This window comes from Cupressus sempervirens, chromosome 2 (assembly GCF_028749045.1).
Source record: "Cupressus sempervirens isolate cs-2001-9-10 chromosome 2, ASM2874904v1, whole genome shotgun sequence".
Lineage (NCBI taxonomy): Eukaryota > Viridiplantae > Streptophyta > Pinopsida > Cupressales > Cupressaceae > Cupressus > Cupressus sempervirens.
In genome coordinates, this window is record NC_143119.1 from 629,950,903 (window position 1) to 629,958,304 (window position 7,402).

The following is a 7,402-nucleotide window of genomic DNA, read 5'->3' on the forward strand; positions in this document are numbered from 1 at the left end:
ATGGGTTAAGATGTGAAGACATGTGGCAATTGATCATTGAGTACTATACACTTGAGTCTCCATCTAGCATGCGGGGTTTGGGGCATCTGCTCAATAAATTGTTTTGGGTTCCTACTTTTCTAGAGAATAGTAAAACCCTAATACAATTATTCTTTGGAAGTTTCCCTAAAATAGAAAGCACATGATATAAGCGACTTTAGGGTTGTAGATAGGTGAGAGTGAAAGTGTATTGTTGGTAGTGTTTTGTTGCGACTAGATTTGTCTTCTGTGTCCTGAAAGAACTTGCATTGCAATTGTGTTGTAACCTTTGTGTTGAAGATAATACATTGTGAAAGTTTTGGAGAGGTGGGGTTGTTTTACCAAAAGGTTTTTCCCCACCAACATATCTTTGTGTTTGTGTTTTCTTTCTCTATCTATTTTCTATATTCATGGTTGACTGCAATATTTTAGTTTACATAATATCGAATCTGAAATTGTAAGGATTTAAATAGAATTTACATGGTACTTTCCTTATGGGATTAGTGTAGGAAGCTATTTTCACACTTGAGTTTCCTTATAGAAATAATGGAAAATTGATACTTAGTACTAAAAACAATAATTTTCTTGCACTAAAAGCTCTATAACTACTAGGATTTTCTTCTTTCTGTGAATGATAATCGTTGATCTAGAGAATGTCTTTATACTTCATGTACTTCATCAGTGTCCCTCTATATTGATATTTTGCATGCTTTAATTTTAAATTCAGCATTCTAATGTCACTTTGGTGGAGTGTCTACATAACTATCAAGCTTAGGAACCTTTGTACTTTACTCAAATTTCATTGGTCATGGGCATTTTGTCATTATTCTAGCTCAAAACAGTAAAGTCCACTTTTTCATTTCAAACTAGGGTTTACAATCTTACGATACACTCTTTGAAAGGTGAGCTCTTCGTATCATTTTAGGTGGAGAAATTTGGCTCTAGGATCGTACAATTTCTTTGAATTCAAACCTTTATCTCACTATTGTAAGCCTCAAAAATGGCTTGCATGATCTTACAATAGACCATTTGTTGTGTCTTTAGAGTTCACTCTTAAACCTCTTACTCTCTCATGAGACAGTTTATAAACTATGGTGTAGCATCTTATCTTTATTTCACTTGTCTTATGATCTTACAATTGTGGTTAACTAGAGCTTTCCATAACTTCAGTAGTTACCTCTCAAACTTTTAGGATGTTATGAGCACAACTTTGGTGTAACATCTTGTCTCTACTTTAAGTTCCTTATGATCTGTCAATCATAGTTGCCAAACTAACTTTGTAACTTTAGAGATTACCTTTAGCTACTATCACCAACCTACGACCATACAATGATGGTTATCCTTTCTTTATTGTAGCCTCAAAAATATCAATTTTTATCTTCACAATCTCATGACATAACCCTGCATCATAGCTTTGTAAAGTTATGAAATTTCCCTTGAGATCTTATGACCAACTACCCCTCGTAGCATCAAGAGATATGAACTGCCATTTGTCTCAAAACCTTATGCAATTGTGCCTAACCCCCCCTTTCTTTGTCATTTAATCCTTACAATCTTATGAATGTCTTCTTCTCATGCCATTGGCCACCTCATAGTTTTCTCTTATGATCCCACAATCATAAGCCTTTCATATCTTTAGAGGTCTCTTTGAATGTCTCTATGATGTCTTGATCTCCCTTTTGTCATAAGATTGGAACTCTCCACAACCCTTTACACTTTTATGTCCTTGCAATCTTATGATCACCACTTTATTGCATTGTCACGAGTCTCCATTTATGCCTTTGCGATCCCATAATGATCTATTTTTCATAACATCGGGACCTTGATATTAAAAACCTTCCATCAAACACTTAAGATGACATGACACAAAGGGAGTTGTAATATCAAAGATTTCATTTTGAACACTTGCGATGCTATGACCATATAATATATTGTAAGATTGGGAGACTCAATACATTACCCCTACAATCCTGTGCTAACCTTATATCATAACATTGAGAGAGAGAAATTTTGACCTCACAACTAGATGCCTAAGCTTTGATCATAAGATTGTAACATATGATTTGAATGACATACAATCTCTTTCTTGAAAGAAAAACCTAGGATAAGGGTAAAAATAATTGCAAATTTAAATAAATTCTCTTAATGATAAGGTAAGGAAACAACCTTAGGATAACAAATTATTCCACTAGGGCAATATTTTCAACTTTGGGCTAGGGAAAAAATAACCAAGTTAGGGATTTATCTAGAAACTAGTAACAAATAAAACACAATCCCTAATAATAAAACACAATTCAAAGTATTTTCACCATAAATTTTCAAATTTTGGTATAGTGAAAAAAGGGCCATCAAGAGTATATAATGCAATTTCTCAATTTGAAATTGTGGATGAATAGAGAAACATAAAAGGTTTAGGTTTTTCTTTGAGAGGGCTAGAGGAACTTAAACTCTTAGGTTGTATTTTCTCTATGCGAGAGTCTAGTTGGTTTTCTTTAAGTTCCTTGTTAGAGGAGACTTTCTTAGATTTCTTGGTAGCTAAAATTGGGGAAGGTTCTATTGGTGTTTTGAAACAAAATGGTTCCAAATTATCATGATGAGAATAAGATACATCTAGGGGCATCTAAATCCCATCCTCAACATACCATTTCAAACATTGGGCCAACTATAAGGCTAGACCCTTCTTCTACTTCAAGATCTACAAAACCTAGGTGGGTTTCAAGATCTACAAAACCTAGGTGGGTGTACCTCAAATTCACTTATATGGTACCAATGCTAAACATATTCTTGAATCTATAATCAATAGATGAAACCCTTATTTCTCCTATTTACTCATGCAATAACATAGATCTACAATAACTAAGTGGAAGACAATGCAATTCATAAGCTAAGTGAGGGCATTCTATTCTAGCTCTTCAAACATAAAATATAAAGATGATTTGAATTTGATTTGATTTTATGTTGGTGGGGAAAGTAAATGAAAATCAAGTATAGAAATCAAGCTAATGATCCTATAGCTGATCAATGCCTCATCCATTGGGCAAATTTACAAATCTCTCTCATGCATTTTGGATATCTAAAACACATATACTATGCTAAGACTCCAAATCTATCCATTTACCTTGTAAATTGGATATCAATGTTCAATCTAAATCTCATTCTTACCTGATATCCTCCTCAATAAACCTACAACCCTATTGATTTCCCTGAAGCATTTACATAACTCCTTGAATTATAAGCAACAATGAAACAACATATAGCCTTAAGGGACTACAACTATGATCTAGATTCTTTTTTCAAACATCATAAAACATTAAAAATCACTAATAAAGGAGACAAGATCTAAACTGAAACTCAACACCTGTTGTTCTTTGTATTGATTTCCTTGAAATAATACATGAAAATGCATGAAATTGACTCACAAGATATCCAATAAACCAGACTATACGATAAACATATGCTATCATACAAGAGAGAAAATGGTGGAAATGAGAAACTAAAGGAATGGGAAGGGTTAATCATAGCCAAAGCATAGCTTCATGGTCTGGAACCAGCCATCCTAGATCTTTCCATTCAGATTCTATCAATTCCATGAAAACCATTTCTACTTCAGTTTTCAACTCCTCACTTTCCCCTAACTTTTTTCCCAACCTTAAATGAAAGAGGGAAAGATACGTATATAGGATGAAAGAATTCAATCCTAATCTAGAAATATTTTCAATTCCTCTTTTTAGAAAAGATTTGATTCTTCAATCATGGCTCCAACTTCAATCCAGAAATTTGGCCCAACTGTAAAAACAAATATCCATCATAACTAAAATTCGAGTCAAATTATACTAGAATGGCATAATATTCTCAAGATTAACCCAACAGACCTTTTACCATGTGTTTTTACCAAGCTTGTAACTGTATTTCTAATTTTCACCAATCTCACTAAGAAGGCCCAAATTTTACATTTATGTCTATAACTTGAACTAGTGACTTCATATGTGAAAATAAACTCTATAATTAGAAATTTCATCTTCTCCCAATTCTAGCGATATATAATATGTCTATATCTGCTTATTAGGAACTCCCAGAATCTTGATTTGAAAATCAGGCTCCTGCTAGGCTTCAAAATTGCACTTGCACAAATATTTAACTTTTTCAAAATTTAAAACTACAGCTTTAAATTCAAATCTTATTTAAAATCTGACACTGCACATACTTTTTAGGAGAATATTTTAAAAACCTATCTCAATTTTCCCTCAACTTTCAATCTGGGTCAAACTTCATTGACCACCCTCACCACGTGGCATGTTTTGATTGGTTGAATCCTGCATAGCTATCTGACATTCACCACATGGCTTCCATAGTCTAACATGTCACTAGTTGCCATGTCACATGATGAGTTAGCATCATGCCACATCATCACAACATAGCAACCATGTGACACATGTCACCTTCTACCACCTCAACCTCTAGTCATCGATCCACCTCACTGCCAACTAGTACCAACTCATTGCCACGTGTCACTTGCTAGTTGGGTCACCATGTCACATGGTTAACCTCCTTGCAACTTCCCTTTGGTGACATAGCGACCACCATTGGATCCCACCACATGTTGCCATCCTATGCCTCTATGAGATCTATGCCACATCACTACCCAATTCGTCATGCTTGGTCCACCCCTTGCCATGTGTCGAGCGATGAATGGCCATTCTAGTAACCACTGAGCCCACAACTTCGTCACAACCTTTCATCGAATTTTCAATTTTCTAGGAGGTTGCCATGTCACTTACTGGAAAAACCTCCCATTTTTTGGTGGTGACATGGTGACCGCTAGATTCTAGCAACCTTTTCTAGCGAGCTCCTATGTGATTACTTGGTTAAAATTTCTTGGTCTTTGTGCTAGTTCTTGGTCTTTGCACCAGCTAACTATCCACAATGGACCTCACCACCCAAGCCACAACTTCCAAAAGCCCTTGTCTTATAAACATCATGTTTATTGTGTGTTTTAGTACTTAAACACATCAAAACTTCACCATATAATGAATGTGGGATAAAAGCCTTTGAAATTTTTCCATATAACTCTACTTTGCACAACCCGTGCCTTCTCTTCTTTTCTTAATCTCTTGCCAATGGTTGCTCCTTCTCAATACTAGCTTCTTGTTCCTTATTCTCCCCCATGCTCTCTCCTCCTCACATTTTAACCCATAGATTCTTCCTTGGGTCTGGGATGCTCTTCCATGGTCTAACTTTGGTGTGGGCTTCCTTGTCCTTTCTTTCATGTGGAGCTCCTTCTTAGCGTGGGGCTCTTTTCCTAATTAGTTGAGACCTCCTTCACCCGACTTACAGCTTGCAAAGATAGCTATTGAAAGGTCATGACTTTTCTCTATTCTAAACCTCAGAAAGGAATCAAGGAAAATGGTACTGTCGAGCTATCTTACTCGAGTTGTTCTACTTGATCTCCAAAAAAAAATTGATCTTTTTGCTTCCCTTGGATCACAGAATCACACCTCCTAAATCGATGATAATCTGTTGGCTCTATTTGTCGACCTGTCCAAAAAAAATCCCATGTCATGTCTTTAGATCATGCACCTCCTTTGCATGGGCATGCTTTCAAACTGAGACACCTCCTTTCTTGTCTAATGTGGGCTCCTCCCTAGCAACTTCTCCTCTAACATTGGGCTCCATTTTTTTAATATATGAATGCCTTTTTCAATATTTGATGCAAAAAAACTAAATTAAAAGCTAGCCTTGTGCATTCTATATAAACCTTCTTAAAAAATGTCAAGACCTTTCTTAAAGCTTGGAAGATGATAAACTTAATGCTTTTGCAATGACAATGCTTGGACAAGTAGCTAGAGGTGCAGAGCTCTTATCTAAGAAAGGTTCTACCTTATTTGCATCTGGCCATATAGGGTAACCTTTAATCTTTCCTAAGACATTTAATGCAATGAGTGTAGCCATCCCTTCTCAAGTCCACTTTGAAACTGAAGCAATATGTGGCACTACAACTGCATTATTTTGCTCTACAAGACCTAGCTTCATGTATGGCTCATCCTCAAACACATCAAGTCCTACATGAAACATTGGATTTGCTTTCAAATGCTCAACTAAGGCTACTTCATCAATCACTGGACCTCTACTAGCATTTACAAGAACTACTTCCTTCTTCATTATGGATGATATGTCTTTGTTAATCAAGTGATAAATAGTCTTGTAAAGTATAGGATGAAGGCTCACAACATTGACCTCTTTGAGAACCTCCTCGATAGTGGGTGCCATTTTCCATGTAATTGGTGTTTCACCTTGGGATTTCAAAAATCCACCATAGCATCATTCGAGCATATGCAGATCCTATCCTTCCAACACCAATAATGCCAACAGTTTGTCCCTTAAGCAAGTTTCAAACAAATAATTAAGGTATCCAACCATCATATAGGCTTGCTCTCATAAATTGATTTGCTTCAATAGTTCTTCTAGCACCTGCTATAGATAAAGGTATTGCCAACTCAGCAGTTTTTTTCTGTTAGAACACCCCTATTCTTTGCAAACTTATGATTTTCTAATAACAAGGCCTATCACTTGGCTTTAAAAACTAACCCAAATAGATAACTGAGTTCTAAAAGTTGGCATGCTAATACTTTATTCTACATACTTCTACCCTATAGAATCTTTTCTCATGACAAGTTCTTAGTCAAAAGATATTGACTGTCAAAGTTTCCCTTTCAGAATTACCTGCAAGCAAACATGCCAGAAAACTATAAATCATGATTGGATTTGGCTTTGAAAATTGGGTAAAGTGACACTTGGGGAAATGAAAACTAGGGCATTGGTTCACTGTCATGAGGACAACCTAAATCTATGATTAGGGGTCATGATGAATAACTGGGAAAAAATGGCAAGCGGTTAAAGTGAGCTACTCAAAATTTGAAAACTAGAAGCACTGGCGAAAAAGCATTTTTTGCAAATGGAATGGACCTAGGAAAGTGTGCAAATAGATTCATTATGATTTGAAAATTAGCACACTTGAAGTATTTTTGGAGTACAATACAATGGCACAATCCATCTGATCTCACTTATCATGGATTTTGAGATATGACATCATGAACAAGGTTACCAACAAATCTGCAATTATCAACACCAATAAAACTACATAAATTGCATTTGGAATCATGTTTGAAAACTGAACCAATGGATTCATCATAAGCTCAAACTTGAAACATAGAAAATCTCTAACCTCTATAATGTAATGCAAAAGGAATTTTATCATTTTAGTCAACTGGGTCAAAGTTATAACAAGTCAAAAAGGGCTTCCCAGAATTCAAAACAATTCACATCAGCATGACAACAATAAATGACCAACATTGAGGGATTAAAAACCTAGACAAATAGATTTGAA

At 35.5% G+C, this 7,402-nt stretch overlaps 1 pseudogene; it reads right to left on the reverse strand.

Moving 5' to 3' along the window:
• Positions 1 to 5,799: 5,799 nt before the first annotated feature.
• On the reverse strand, positions 5,800 to 6,772 carry LOC149574943 (glycerate dehydrogenase HPR, peroxisomal pseudogene; annotated as a pseudogene).
• Between the last annotated feature and the right edge of the window lie 630 nt (positions 6,773 to 7,402).